The sequence below is a fragment of the Daucus carota genome, chromosome 2 (genome assembly GCF_001625215.2).
Source record: "Daucus carota subsp. sativus chromosome 2, DH1 v3.0, whole genome shotgun sequence".
Lineage (NCBI taxonomy): Eukaryota > Viridiplantae > Streptophyta > Magnoliopsida > Apiales > Apiaceae > Daucus > Daucus carota.
Genome location: NC_030382.2, coordinates 2,173,676 through 2,190,502, shown reverse-complemented (window position 1 = coordinate 2,190,502; position 16,827 = coordinate 2,173,676). Strand labels below are relative to the sequence as shown.

Below are 16,827 nucleotides of genomic sequence, written 5' to 3'. Positions count from 1 at the left end.
CCATAAACTTTTGAAATTGCTTATCTTGCTTCTGCTTCTGCAAACGTTGAGGAAATGGAGGTGGAGGATATACATGCTTCTTTGGTGTTGATGCATCGGCCTTAGGATTTGAGAGTACACTAGGTTCTTCATTCAAAACTTTTTCAGGATCTCCACCTTCATCAACTTTCTTTGTGTTTCCTTCAATTTCTTTTCCACTCCTCAAAGTAATTGCCTTACAATGCTCTCTTTTGTCATTTTTGGGATTTGGCTCCGTGTTGCTAGGCAAAGAACCCGAAGGTCGGTTGTTGATATATAGCACTAGCCAGTTGACCCACTTGCATCTCCAAAGCTCTCATGGATGCACTTTGACTCTGAATTAAAGCATCAGTTTTCTGCATATATTGAAGTAAAGGATCTTCAGTATTAGGCTTCTTTTCCATCTCTTGTGGCCTTGGATTCTGTTGAAAACCCGGTGGTACATTCTGCTTGAAAGGCATATTTGGCCTAACATTGTTATTCCATGAAAAATTGGGATGATTTCTCCAACCTGGATTGTAGGTATTAGAGAAAGGGTTGTTTTGCTGATTGCTTGAATTTCCCACATAGTTCACGGAACTAGACTGTGCCACATCGTGATAGATCAATGGACATTGTTGAGTCGGATGGCCTTCCCCACACATATCACAAAAGACATGAATATTCTGAACTTGATGAGCCGACTGAACTAGCTGCTGTCTATCCACTGATAAAGACTCAAGCTTTTTTTTCAAAGCTTCAAATTGAGACACCACTTGTGCTGAAAAAGATGTCAATGGATCAACTTCATGTACACCTGCTACCTTCTTTGAACTTGAACGATCATAGGCTCTACAATTATTTGAAGTAATATCCTCCAATATCTCAAAAGCATCTTCGGGATATTGGTTTGTCAATGAACCTCTAGCTGCACCATCAACTTGAGTAGCACATTGTATTGTCAACCCATTATAGAAAGTACGGATCTTCTATTGATCAGATAACCCATGATGTGGGCACTTTCGCAAAAGGTCCTTGAATCTTTCATAAGCTTCATACAAAGACTCCATATCAAACTGTTGAAAATTCTGAATTTCCTTAATCAGGCGCTCGGTCTTTGCAGGAAAAAAGTACTTGTTTAAGAATTTCTCAACAAGCTGATTCCAAGTAGTAATAGAATTATTTGGCAAAGAATCTAGCCATTCTCTAGCCCTTCCATCAAGTGAGCGACTAAACAATCTCAATCTAATAGTCTCCTCGGGAACACCATTAACCTTGAAATTATCAACAATCTCAAGAAAATTCCTCAAATGAGCATTAGGATCTTCAGCAGAAAGGCCATTAAATTTGTTGTCTCTAATAACTTGCATTGTTGCTGAATCAACATGAAAATTATTTGCTGCAATAGCTGGCCTTGCAATACTAGAATGAATGCCATCGAAAGAAGGCATAATATAATCCTTCACCCGCAAACGCCTGGGAGGAACATTTGCATCATCACCCATTGTGGATGATCGATTCCTAGATTCCTTAGCTTTTCTTCTGTTTGCTTTTGCAGTTTTCTCAATCTCCAAATCAAGTGGAATAAGTGAAGATGAGCGCAGTCTACGCATACACTGTAGAACTCCTACAAAATTTCAACAAAAGAACAATAAATAACTTGATCTTAAAATACTTAACAATGTAATGATATTAACAAATAAATACTTAAAATTAGTCCCCGGCAGCGGCGCCAAAAACTTGTTAGCGATTTTACAACTTATACGCAAGTGCACGTATCGTTACAAGTAGTATATTTATTCGTTCCCATAGAGACTAAAAATAAGTTGTTAAGTACCATACACCATTGTTCTCCTAATTCAAGTTAAAGTCAAAAACTTGTTAGCGATTTTACAACTTATACGCAAGTGCACGTATCGTTACAAGTAGTATATTTATTCGTTCCCACAGAGACTAAAAATAAGTTGTTAAGTACCATACACCATTGTTCTCCTAATTCAAGTTAAAGTACACATTGCCTTAAAAAGTTAAAATAATTAACACTAGAGAACTAACTAACACAACTTCAATGAAAAGATTATCAAGATAGGCCTAAAACTTCATCTTTTGATATCAACAAGTATCTCATCATACATCAATTCTCATGGTCTAATCTAATTACTAATCTAAGGCTAACAAGTATTCATAAGGACCTTCCGAATCTCAAATGACTCTTATTTATGAATTAACCCCCATATCCTTATGTAGAATTTAAACTCATAAATAGCATTAAACATCACCTTAATCGACTACCCAAGGTGCTTAGGTACATTCCTGTCCCAACCACAAATCAATATAAAAATTTAATCCTAGGCTATGTTGATTGAGTCCAAACTTAAGATTTCTCTCCCAATTCCTCTTAAGTTACTAGTTCAATCTCAAAGGTGATCAATCCTTGAGAAGCAATACACAGAAATCAACATAAGCAATCAATATGACCACAAGGATAGAGAAATGAAGAAACAACTTATATATAATCAAAAGAATCCATTAAAGGCCTATAAGAGAAATTAGTTCAACATCACACTACTAAGAACTAAACACAAGTATAAAGACATCAAATCCATGTTACAATTAAGAAAGGTAAAGAAGAGAAGAAAAACTCTATATTTGTCTCTTCCAATTGCTTTCTTCCTCCTTGCTCTCTTGCGTGCAACTTCTTCCTGTATCTCTCTCCCTGTGTCTATTGTCTTTTTTTGTAACTTCCCTCCTGTAATGTTTTTGTGTCTCTTGGCCCATGTAACTCCCAAGCCCATTAGAAAACAAAACAATAACTGATCTATTTTTCCTATACTATATTTTGAATAAAATAAATACTACAAATAAGTTTCTCAGATAGAATAGGAGTTCAAAGTAGAAAATTCGGACTTTCTGCTTCTGGCCATATTCTGGACTGATTGGAATGTCAATAAATTCTGAAACCTTACTTGAATTAAAGGTCTTCTCGCAAGCTTTCCAACGGCTGTTTACGGGCCCAAAACGGACTTACAGAACTCCAGTTATGATCAAAACAATGAACACAACACAATTAATCCAAAAATCCGAATTTTGCTAGAAATCACTTCAAATAATGCACTTTTTGCTCCATTCCTTCTATTATGAGAATTCTTTATTTTCTACAAGAAAACATGAAAATATATATTAAATAAAATCCAGTTTCATGCAAAAGTATTTAAAATATGAGAAAAGAGTGTGATTATAAATATCACACATCAATCTGATCATAACAATGGAGCTATTTTATCTTTTGAGTTTATTATAAAAAAATAGATCATATATATTTTCATTCATATCGTACTTTTGGTCACCAAATTAATTAGCGAAAAAAAAATTGATTCTCCGTCGTATCAAAGCACATGTATGATTAATGTTGTGTTGATACCTTATGTATCACTTATTAACTAACAAGTATTGATTTTTCATGAAATAACATATTTAATAATATTAAACATATTATATTTTATATAGAGAATAATATTAACTTGTGAACAAATGATTATAAGATTGTTTGATTATAAATAATTTATTTTGTAAACATGTTAAAATTTTGTAAACCCAAATGGAGGACAATACTAATATCCTTTTGATGCCCATCATTCATAGAACAAAGAGATTTAAGATTTATCATATTAGTACATGTTAAAATTAAATGAGTCATGTTCTAATGTGATCGGGCATTGAAGATATCCTTGTAGGCATGAACCAAATGGATTAACATACCGATATTTTTTTCCACAAAATGGGAAAAATTCATCAAAATACTGAAATCCAATCGGAACAAATTAAACTCCGAATTGTCAACTATATACAATCTGATTATGAAACAAAAAAAAAATAAGCTAAACAAGTAGTCATTTTGTTTTCAAATCGTTAGAGCTGTAATTCGAGTTGGGCGGCTCGCGAGCTCACCCGGCTCGAACTCGTTTAACTAGGCTCGACTCGGCTCGTTTAGTTAAACGAGCCAAGCTCGGGCAAAGGCTCCGGCTCGTTTAATTAAACGAGTCGGCTCGACTCGTGAAATTAAACAAGCCGAGTTCGGGTAGAAATTTAGCCTCGATTAAGTGTAAAATTAAACGAGCCGCTCGGCCGACTCGCTAAAGCCGGCTCGTTTAGCTAAATGAGCCGGCTCGACTCGACTCGTGAAATTAAACGAATCGAGTTCGGGCAAGGATTTAGGCTCGATTAGTTAAACGAGCCGGCTCGGCTCGGCTCGATTAACTTCAGCTCGAACTACGCTCGGCTCGAAACTCGGCTCGCTCGGCCTGAATTACACCCCTACAAATCGTTTAACACATAGAATATTGAAATTCTTTAATCCAAAAATATTACAATGATATCTCGAACAATCCAATCTACTTCAGTTGTGAACATTGACCTTCACATAAGCACAATTTGTAGCCCAATGTTCATAAATATCAGTTAATCAACTCATATTGGAGCAACAATTGCCCCCAAGATATGAACAATTTTTTGTTGTGAAATGTGAGCCCTTGCGAGAATCACTACCGTTCCATATTTGATTCAAGCTTTACGAATTAGCCAAATTATCATGTAAGTCCTTATTAGAAATATTACCGAAATCCATAACAAGACTCACAAAAATTTCATAACATAAAACAACATCCAAAAAAAGGGCATGACCAACAACCTTTGATAACAAGCACGAACTTAATAAGAACTCACCCAAAAAGAATCAGATTTTGATTTATTAAAACATTGCTAAATATGAGAGATGATGGAAGATAGAAGAGGCTTAATTAGTGAAGGGGATGAAGATTGAATTATCACAGCTCAGGTGAATTATATTGCCTTTAAAGTTAAAGTTCATATTTTTTTATGTTCAACATAAAACTACGTACTTGTATAACCTGCCAAAATAGTTACTCCAGAGCATTTTTCTTCATTTATATACATACTTGATAGACAAGATCACGTCCAAAATAAACATCGACAAAGAGGATCTTGGGGATCTCAAAAGACTCGGTGAAAATTCACCAATTCCTTATATCTCTTCATCTCCATCTGCTATACTATGGAAATCTGCATCGTTCTTGACATTGTCAAACAACTTGTTTATAGTACTTAAAATAGAGAATGTTAAAAGTACACATTGATAAGCCAAGTTATCATGTCCTCCATTATGCATAACATTGTTGGTGCAGAAGGAAGAAAATTGTCACTTAAAAAAAGTATTTTAAGTTGTCTTACTAAATACAAGATCTATATTTCGCATGATCAAATGGTGAAAGATCTCTAGCTGGATAGGTCAGTAATATTGCCACATAAAAGGCTCATGATTACAATTTGAAGCTGATACAAAATATGTTAACATACACAAGGGTATTTAATAATATCGATCAAAAAACTTTACAAAGTAATAATACTAAATACTGTAAAATCAGAATACAGTTAATAATCAAAACTCCCAATGGTCTGATTGTCTTGGAGATACTGGCCACAGAAAATCAAACATTGTTTATTCACTAGAACATTCTGATACAGAGTTAACACACGTTTGATTTGACGTACCTTAAATTCCCGTCTCACTCTTATAGCAAACCTTGTGCTAGAATAAAAATATTGTATATAATTTCTTTTTGAGAACTGCCTCAGTTTATTATAATCCTCCTATAAATATGCCATAGTTGTAAGCTTTTTGTTTATCAAATTCATCATTTCTGTCCCATACACAGAAATTAGAGAATACATAAAGATTGTAAAAAATGTGATGGGCTAAAGCGAAATCGAAATTCACAGGAAAAATCCTCCAGTTTGAGAAACAATCCTGGTCGGAGTTAAGTCTCGTTATCAAAGAGCTTCCCACGATAGATGTTGCCATGACAGGTGTTGCCATCAAATGCCAACAACAAAGTAAAATTGTACAAATGATAAGACACAATTTGGATTTATGGATTTTTCTTCAGAATTATCAGACTTCACCTGATGATTTAGACTTCCATGCAAAACTACTCCATAGAGATCACATACCACCTTCACAAAAAAGGCTCTGAAGAAGTCAAAGGTCCTGAAAAAGCAAAAGTGCCGCTGCATGAACATCACCAGATGTCTCGACCAGTGCTTGTATGTTGTCATGAGTGTCACGGAAACCCAACCACCGCAGCTGAGAGAGTTGGTCTTTATAAAGCTCTTCTAGGGGCTCTGCGATACATTACAGGATAACTAGAAATTATCATCCAAGCAAAGTAAATGACGTCCAATATACAGGTTGCATAGCAAAAACACCACACACCTAAGCACCACAGTCCTTTCTGCATAATAAGGGAGAAGGAAGAATTTGCACTCAAGGTTTATAGTGATAGTGCTTAAAATAGAGAATGTTAAAGCACATTGATAAGCCAAGTTATGACGTCCTCCATAATGCATAACATTGTTGGTGCAAAAGCAAGAAAATTGTCACTTAAAAAGTATTTCAAGTGGTCTTACTAAATACAAGATCTATATTTCACATGATCAAATGGTGAAAGATCTCTAGTTGGATAGGTCAAAGCAGTGAAAGTTAATGCCAAATAAAAGGCTGATGATTACAATTTGAAGCTGATATGAAATTTCACACTTAAACAGGTTAGCACTCAGCTTCACTGCGGTAGTATTTTACAAAAACTTGTCTCTCAGTGACTTCAGTGTCAGAATTAGCTAGGTGCAAGTTAAAACTCTCTTATATATCAAGACCTGAACAAATAAGGACCATGTGGAGCCTGCAAAAGAGTCTATTTGAATTGTTGATTAATCGCCAGAGATGGTTTAGAACCACTAGTATCATTATCTAATGGATCTTTCCGTTCTAATACTCTAATATCCGAGAGTTATAAGGTTTTATCAAATCTATTCCTATCTACGGAACTCAATTGGATCAAATGACAAACACATTATTTTAATTATATTACATTCTATATGACGTAGGATTCATGAGAAAATTATAAACTGATTACAAAGATGTGTTCTAAATATTATGTAATCATTGACGAGCATGAGAAAAAGCTCATATCTTAATTGAGATTACTCTGGTGTATTTATATATATTGGAAGCTTATCAAGAAAAATTGTTTTTGTGAGCCAACATTCACCGACCATAATAGAGGAGGAACATACCATTCTCTTCTATTCTCTTCTGTAATTAATGTTTAGCTTTAGAAAAAATATCCTTCTAATACTATAATCTGCTAAAGTATGCTCACGTAAATTTTTTCACCGGACTCTCTCTCTCTCTCTCTCTATATATATATATATATATATACAAACTAGAAATATATGGTAAATAGTAATCAAACTGACATGTTTCCCACAATAGCGAAAAAAAATTGTGCAAGAATTTAAGATACAGGAGGATTGCCAATCAACTTACTTGGGCAGGCCACCATATCTACGCTGCCCTTTTGGCCAAACAACCTCTTGTGCCCTATTTGCACAAGCAACAACACTCCCTAGACCTATGTGCTCATCAACACAACTAAATTGGAAAAAAGAAAAAATTCCGTAATTAGTTACAAATCAAAATGGAAAGTTGTACTCGTATCGAGTGTGCATGGTTTGTAGTATAGGTAGAGTCATGCAAGTAGATATTTATAACAAAAAAGATTATATATTTCAGTTCATTTTCCTATGTGTGGAAAATGAAATTATTACTCGAGCAAGACATGAAAAATAACTCAGATTCATTGACATGAAGTCCATAAGACAACCAAACAACTCACATTTATTAGCTTTTCTCGAGCATCTTGTAACTGGTAATTGTTGTTCCTCTCCTTGACAAGTAGAGCTTGATATGAATATTGAAGACTTTCAAAATCTTCATCCTTCTCCTTCAGTTTTTCTTCCCTCTTCTACAATTTTTCTTCCCTCTCCTTGAGTTTTTCTTCCAAGAACTCCATCTTTTTCTTCATTTCCATAATATACTCACCATTATTATTTGGTCTCATTACACCAATATAACCAGCAGCACCCCTAGCATTAGCAGCCACAACACCTGCATCACCAGCACCACGAAGCTGCACACCATCACCCTGCGGTCCTCTTTCCAAGTTGTGCTCCATTTTAATCTGTGCATGCCATAACATTAAGCTGGTACTTCACTAATCCAGGTAAAATTTATAGTTATATAATTGTATAGTTATGTTAACCAGTATGAGATAAAACCACTACTAGAAAAAGTGGAATAGACATCGCACTTCATCAGTTAGAATTGCCACTATGTTAAAAATGTTTTTAACATCATTTTCACTTAAACTGATGAGTTAAAGTACTTTAGACATCAGTTATTTTGCAACTGATGTGTAAGGTACGTGTTTAAAAAAAGTTTCCACCATTCCCACCCCCATTTCCCCTTTATCAAAAATTCCCCTCTCTTACAAAATTTCAACTTCCATCCCTTAAACAAATTTCATCTCCCTCTAATATTCATAACATAAAACTTTAAAATAAAATCATTTAACTACAAATACTTACATATAAATATTTATATAATCAAAATCATTAAAAATATATACAAATCATACATATATATAATTTTAAAAATCATTAAAATACACAAATCATATATATTATAACTTTAAAATATCAAAATAAATATTAAAAACTATAATTATTCAACTAAATTAAATTATTAAACTAATTAAAACTACTCTCACACACACAAAAATTAAAATTATCCAACACATTACAACCCAATATATTACAAATATAAAACAAAAAACATAACATTACATATTTAAAACAAACATAAAACATAAAACACATACAAAAGCATTCAGATAAACTAAAACACAGAACACGCTCAATTTAAAACAAAAAGTCCCGACACACACTCTCTGCCCAAGAACCCTAGAAATCGCCCTACATAGAATCCACTGGCATTCATCATCTCCGTCCCAGTTCAGGCGCTCCAAGAATTGTACATCCTCGATCCGCCCCTACTTCTTCAGTCCCGAGGTCTTTCCTGTGCATCTTGCTGCTAGCTTATCTATTTCGAGTGTTCGAAGCTTGAGCTTAATCAATCAAATGGAGGCTTACTTATTTGAGTTGGTAAGCTTTGATTCGTGTATACATGCTATATTTGATTGCCTTTTGGGTTAATATTGTGCTATTGTATATGTATGATGATTCTTGATTTTGGGTTTCTTGTATATATATATGAGGGCTTCTAATTTTTAGGGCTCTGCTTGTGATTTGTATCTCATATGATTTTCTTGATTTGGTTTGCTTATGATTCTGATGGTTTGATATTTAAGATCGTTATGGTTAGCTTGATTTGGAGTATGTGCTTGTGGTTTGCTTGTGATTCTTATGTTTGTATGCTCGTAAATATATGCACTTACCCCTCGGAAGGTCGAAATCTTTTCTTCTCTAAGTATCTACGATTTGTTCTAGGGGCTGACACATTAACTCGGATTCTCCTTCCTACAGGCTGCGTTAATAATGATCCATTGTACAGTGTATATAGAGCGGCTGTACAGTCTACTAGTCAAGAGGAAACCTTGGTATCCATGGAGTATACTAAGTGAGATACAGGTAAACAAAACAACTTATGTTTCTCACTCTCTCTTGCTAGCAGAAGTGCACGAGGCTGTAGAAGAGTTGCAACTAGCAATTGACAAGAATTCATACCTGTAATTTGACTTTTCGCCTGATAGTGTTTCAGATTAAATGAATTAATAGTTGGATTTTGCCAAGTATCATAATATATTGTAGAATCATGTTGATGCCCATTTTCGACTTCTTTACATTTTTCTTATAGTAGTAACAAATATATGTGAAGTGATCTTCAATCTTTGTTTCTTATCTCCTTAGTTAGTTATCCACATATAGTTTTTAGTCCAATAAAGTTGAAATGTCCTCGACGGTTTATTATTAATTGGAACACACTTGTAAGGCAGAAGGTGAGACCACTTAGCCACTTAATACGTTGGACATGGATATCATTAAATATCTCAGATTGATGATACAAATCCTTCTTTTTCAGGCTGCATTTGTTCCTGTTTCAGAGAGTCCTTCAGAAGTCCCTTTACACGGAATCCTTCAGATGAGCAAGTTCATGCAGGCAGCGAGTTTGAGGATTCTACTGATAGTGGTAGCATAGTGCTAGCATATAGTTGCCATATTAACTATTTTTTTTGTTTATTTTTGGGGTTCTGTATCTTCCATTTTTGTTCATTGGCAGTGAACAAAACAGGCTGCACATAGGTTAAAGATTTTGTTTTGATTAGCTGGATTTAAAGCTGTCGAGCTTTACGGAAATCTCACTCAAGCACAACGGCTTGATGTGCGTTCTTTCTCTTTTTTACTCACTTTGTTTTATCTACGTGGTGCAATCATATTCAGCTCTTCTATTCCCATATGTAATACTTGCACTAATTATTTGATGAATTTCTTCCAGGCATTAGAACTTTTCCGGAAGCAGGGAGTGGATTTTTTGATTGCTACAGATGTTGCTCCTCGTGTAAGTCAAAGCTCAACACATAAAACACTATTTGATCAATATTTATTCATCATAATTTCTAGGTTTTGTATGTTTTTGCAAGAATCTAGTTCAGTAATTATTAATTTTCAGTGCTTGTTTAATTTTGAAGTAAATTAAAAGAATTGAAGATATAAAAGTTTTGAGGTTCACTTTTGGCATCACACATCTCAACATTAAACTTTTATTCAGAAAAAAATTAATATAATTTATTAAATCACATTTTATAGAACTCTTAAAATGTGTGTTAAGTCCCATCCCACAAAATAAACTAGCTGGGGTATGTAGTTTTTTCCCCTGGATCTTCTAGGCTTTTGTCATAACTATTCATCTCTCAAGTATTTTTATATAGAATTGAATAATAAGGGGATTTTTTTTATCAAAATCATAAGCAGAGCAGGCCCTTTTGAGCGGCATCGTAACGTTCTTTTCTGTCCACACAAATTTAAGTGCACATTTACTTCTATCTCAATTCTCAATAGTGCGTGAATAGGGATGTTGCCAAATTCGTGGCCTCGCTGTCAAATCTGCTCAAGTTTCACCTTGTGGAATTCTAACCCAGTTAAAGAGAGCAATATTTCACATGATCAAATGGTGAAAGATCTCTAGTTGGATAGGTCAAAGCAGTGAAAGTTAATGCCAAATAAAAGGCTGATGATTACAATTTGAAGCTGATATGAAATTTCACACTTAAACAGGTTAGCACTCAGCTTCACTGCGGTAGTATTTTACAAAAACTTGTCTCTCAGTGACTTCAGTGTCAGAATTAGCTAGGTGCAAGTTAAAACTCTCTTATATATCAAGACCTGAACAAATAAGGACCATGTGGAGCCTGCAAAAGAGTCTATTTGAATTGTTGATTAATCGCCAGAGATGGTTTAGAACCACTAGTATCATTATCTAATGGATCTTTCCGTTCTAATACTCTAATATCCGAGAGTTATAAGGTTTTATCAAATCTATTCCTATCTACGGAACTCAATTGGATCAAATGACAAACACATTATTTTAATTATATTACATTCTATATGACGTAGGATTCATGAGAAAATTATAAACTGATTACAAAGATGTGTTCTAAATATTATGTAATCATTGACGAGCATGAGAAAAAGCTCATATCTTAATTGAGATTACTCTGGTGTATTTATATATATTGGAAGCTTATCAAGAAAAATTGTTTTTGTGAGCCAACATTCACCGACCATAATAGAGGAGGAACATACCATTCTCTTCTATTCTCTTCTGTAATTAATGTTTAGCTTTAGAAAAAATATCCTTCTAATACTATAATCTGCTAAAGTATGCTCACGTAAATTTTTTCACCGGACTCTCTCTCTCTCTCTCTCTATATATATATATATATACAAACTAGAAATATATGGTAAATAGTAATCAAACTGACATGTTTCCCACAATAGCGAAAAAAAATTGTGCAAGAATTTAAGATACAGGAGGATTGCCAATCAACTTACTTGGGCAGGCCACCATATCTACGCTGCCCTTTTGGCCAAACAACCTCTTGTGCCCTATTTGCACAAGCAACAACACTCCCTAGACCTATGTGCTCATCAACACAACTAAATTGGAAAAGAGAAAAAATTCCGTAATTAGTTACAAATCAAAATGGAAAGTTGTACTCGTATCGAGTGTGCATGGTTTGTAGTATAGGTAGAGTCATGCAAGTAGATATTTATAACAAAAAAGATTATATATTTCAGTTCATTTTCCTATGTGTGGAAAATGAAATTATTACTCGAGCAAGACATGAAAAATAACTCAGATTCATTGACATGAAGTCCATAAGACAACCAAACAACTCACATTTATTAGCTTTTCTCGAGCATCTTGTAACTGGTAATTGTTGTTCCTCTCCTTGACAAGTAGAGCTTGATATGAATATTGAAGACTTTCAAAATCTTCATCCTTCTCCTTCAGTTTTTCTTCCCTCTTCTACAATTTTTCTTCCCTCTCCTTGAGTTTTTCTTCCAAGAACTCCATCTTTTTCTTCATTTCCATAATATACTCACCATTATTATTTGGTCTCATTACACCAATATAACCAGCAGCACCCCTAGCATTAGCAGCCACAACACCTGCATCACCAGCACCACGAAGCTGCACACCATCACCCTGCGGTCCTCTTTCCAAGTTGTGCTCCATTTTAATCTGTGCATGCCATAACATTAAGCTGGTACTTCACTAATCCAGGTAAAATTTATAGTTATATAATTGTATAGTTATGTTAACCAGTATGAGATAAAACCACTACTAGAAAAAGTGGAATAGACATCGCACTTCATCAGTTAGAATTGCCACTATGTTAAAAATGTTTTTAACATCATTTTCACTTAAACTGATGAGTTAAAGTACTTTAGACATCAGTTATTTTGCAACTGATGTGTAAGGTACGTGTTTAAAAAAAGTTTCCACCATTCCCACCCCCATTTCCCCTTTATCAAAAATTCCCCTCTCTTACAAAATTTCAACTTCCATCCCTTAAACAAATTTCATCTCCCTCTAATATTCATAACATAAAACTTTAAAATAAAATCATTTAACTACAAATACTTACATATAAATATTTATATAATCAAAATCATTAAAAATATATACAAATCATACATATATATAATTTTAAAAATCATTAAAATACACAAATCATATATATTATAACTTTAAAATATCAAAATAAATATTAAAAACTATAATTATTCAACTAAATTAAATTATTAAACTAATTAAAACTACTCTCACACACACAAAAATTAAAATTATCCAACACATTACAACCCAATATATTACAAATATAAAACAAAAAACATAACATTACATATTTAAAACAAACATAAAACATAAAACACATACAAAAGCATTCAGATAAACTAAAACACAGAACACGCTCAATTTAAAACAAAAAGTCCCGACACACACTCTCTGCCCAAGAACCCTAGAAATCGCCCTACATAGAATCCACTGGCATTCATCATCTCCGTCCCAGTTCAGGCGCTCCAAGAATTGTACATCCTCGATCCGCCCCTACTTCTTCAGTCCCGAGGTCTTTCCTGTGCATCTTGCTGCTAGCTTATCTATTTCGAGTGTTCGAAGCTTGAGCTTAATCAATCAAATGGAGGCTTACTTATTTGAGTTGGTAAGCTTTGATTCGTGTATACATGCTATATTTGATTGCCTTTTGGGTTAATATTGTGCTATTGTATATGTATGATGATTCTTGATTTTGGGTTTCTTGTATATATATATGAGGGCTTCTAATTTTTAGGGCTCTGCTTGTGATTTGTATCTCATATGATTTTCTTGATTTGGTTTGCTTATGATTCTGATGGTTTGATATTTAAGATCGTTATGGTTAGCTTGATTTGGAGTATGTGCTTGTGGTTTGCTTGTGATTCTTATGTTTGTATGCTCGTAAATATATGCACTTACCCCTCGGAAGGTCGAAATCTTTTCTTCTCTAAGTATCTACGATTTGTTCTAGGGGCTGACACATTAACTCGGATTCTCCTTCCTACAGGCTGCGTTAATAATGATCCATTGTACAGTGTATATAGAGCGGCTGTACAGTCTACTAGTCAAGAGGAAACCTTGGTATCCATGGAGTATACTAAGTGAGATACAGGTAAACAAAACAACTTATGTTTCTCACTCTCTCTTGCTAGCAGAAGTGCACGAGGCTGTAGAAGAGTTGCAACTAGCAATTGACAAGAATTCATACCTGTAATTTGACTTTTCGCCTGATAGTGTTTCAGATTAAATGAATTAATAGTTGGATTTTGCCAAGTATCATAATATATTGTAGAATCATGTTGATGCCCATTTTCGACTTCTTTACATTTTTCTTATAGTAGTAACAAATATATGTGAAGTGATCTTCAATCTTTGTTTCTTATCTCCTTAGTTCAAGTTATCCACATATAGTTTTTAGTCCAATAAAGTTGAAATGTCCTCGACGGTTTATTATTAATTGGAACACACTTGTAAGGCAGAAGGTGAGACCACTTAGCCACTTAATACGTGGGACATGGATATCATTAAATATCTCAGATTGATGATGCAAATCCTTCTTTTTCAGGCTGCATTTGTTCCTGTTTCAGAGAGTCCTTCAGAAGTCCCTTTACACGGAATCCTTCAGATGAGCAAGTTCATGCAGGCAGCGAGTTTGAGGATTCTACTGATAGTGGTAGCATAGTGCTAGCATATAGTTGCCATATTAACTATTTTTTTTGTTTATTTTTGGGGTTCTGTATCTTCCATTTTTGTTCATTGGCAGTGAACAAAACAGGCTGCACATAGGTTAAAGATTTTGTTTTGATTAGCTGGATTTAAAGCTGTCGAGCTTTACGGAAATCTCACTCAAGCACAACGGCTTGATGTGCGTTCTTTCTCTTTTTTACTCACTTTGTTTTATCTACGTGGTGCAATCATATTCAGCTCTTCTATTCCCATATGTAATACTTGCACTAATTATTTGATGAATTTCTTCCAGGCATTAGAACTTTTCCGGAAGCAGGGAGTGGATTTTTTGATTGCTACAGATGTTGCTCCTCGTGTAAGTCAAAGCTCAACACATAAAACACTATTTGATCAATATTTATTCATCATAATTTCTAGGTTTTGTATGTTTTTGCAAGAATCTAGTTCAGTAATTATTAATTTTCAGTGCTTGTTTAATTTTGAAGTAAATTAAAAGAATTGAAGATATAAAAGTTTTGAGGTTCACTTTTGGCATCACACATCTCAACATTAAACTTTTATTCAGAAAAAAATTAATATAATTTATTAAATCACATTTTATAGAACTCTTAAAATGTGTGTTAAGTCCCATCCCACAAAATAAACTAGCTGGGGTATGTAGTTTTTTCCCCTGGATCTTCTAGGCTTTTGTCATAACTATTCATCTCTCAAGTATTTTTATATAGAATTGAATAATAAGGGGATTTTTTTTATCAAAATCATAAGCAGAGCAGGCCCTTTTGAGCGGCATCGTAACGTTCTTTTCTGTCCACACAAATTTAAGTGCACATTTACTTCTATCTCAATTCTCAATAGTGCGTGAATAGGGATGTTGCCAAATTCGTGGCCTCGCTGTCAAATCTGCTCAAGTTTCACCTTGTGGAATTCTAACCCAGTTAAAGAGAGCAATAATTAGATTTCAATACAATTTTTAAGTGGATTTTCATTTTCAATCTATCATGCACATTAACCGAATTAGAATCTCATGATAAAAACGACACCTTCATGCTACATTCTATTATGAAGGTTTCGCATGTTAAGTACACTCCCTGAACCAAAAGTATTTATTTGTCCGCATATTTAGTCACTAATTTTTTGTCAGCGCGGTTACTGATTAGCTTTATTTTGTTGACATACATAATTATTTCTGAAATCCTTATATGTTGACTTAAAAATTATGTCATTCTGACAAGTATGCATACTATTCTACTTGGCAATATTGGTTTTATTCTATTACTGCGGGTGTACTTTTTTACTAAACTTGTTGCTCTGAAACCTGGGAAAACTATGCATGAGATGATCAAAAATGTCATGCAAGGAAAAGATGAATGTGCAGAGGAATCCGCGCGATGATAAAGAAGCAAGTAAAAATAGAAAAAGAGTTTCAAGTAGAATTATAGTATTTTGATTGTTGTTGAATTGTCGAATTATTGTCGAATATATGGATCATTGATGTAGTACGTACTTGATATTTATATTAGATGAATGTGTAGTAGTTGATTGATATTGGAATTGATGGATGTGTAGTAGGTGAGATTGAAATTTAATGGATGTATAAAGTACAATTGGTTTATATATTGATTAATAAGATTTAGTTGTTGATTTGGTTATTTTCTTGGTTTGGTATTGCTCGCATATAAAGATGATGTTAATTCAATGTTATTACATGAGTTAATGAGTAAAGAAATGATGTTAATCAAATATTACAACATCAGTTTCTTTAAAGCTGAAGTGATGTTAAAGGCTATAGACATCAGTTGTTACCTGATGTAAACAAAAAATTCAAGTGATGTCTTTGTGGGCGATGTTAAAGGTACTAAGCTTCAACATCAGTTATTAACGGATGTAAATGAGTAAAATAGACATCATCCAAGTTTACAAAACTGATGTTAAAGAGTATAATATACATCATTTAGGTGTAAGAAACCGATGTTAAATCCAACAATAGACATCAGTTATTAACTGATGTTAAAGACAGGCACCTTTAACATCGCCCACAGTAACATCAGTTACAATTCTTTGGGACATCAGTTTTTAACCGATGTGTATTAGCATATTTCTAGTAGTAG

At 33.9% G+C, this 16,827-nt stretch overlaps 1 non-coding gene across 1 annotated transcript; it reads left to right on the top strand.

Moving 5' to 3' along the window:
* The first annotated feature begins 999 nt into the window (after window positions 1-999).
* On the top strand, window positions 1,000-1,106 carry LOC135150975 (small nucleolar RNA R71). The gene has a single exon (XR_010289433.1). It is a non-coding gene; the product is annotated as a small nucleolar RNA R71 (small nucleolar RNA).
* Window positions 1,107-16,827: the final 15,721 nt, after the last annotated feature.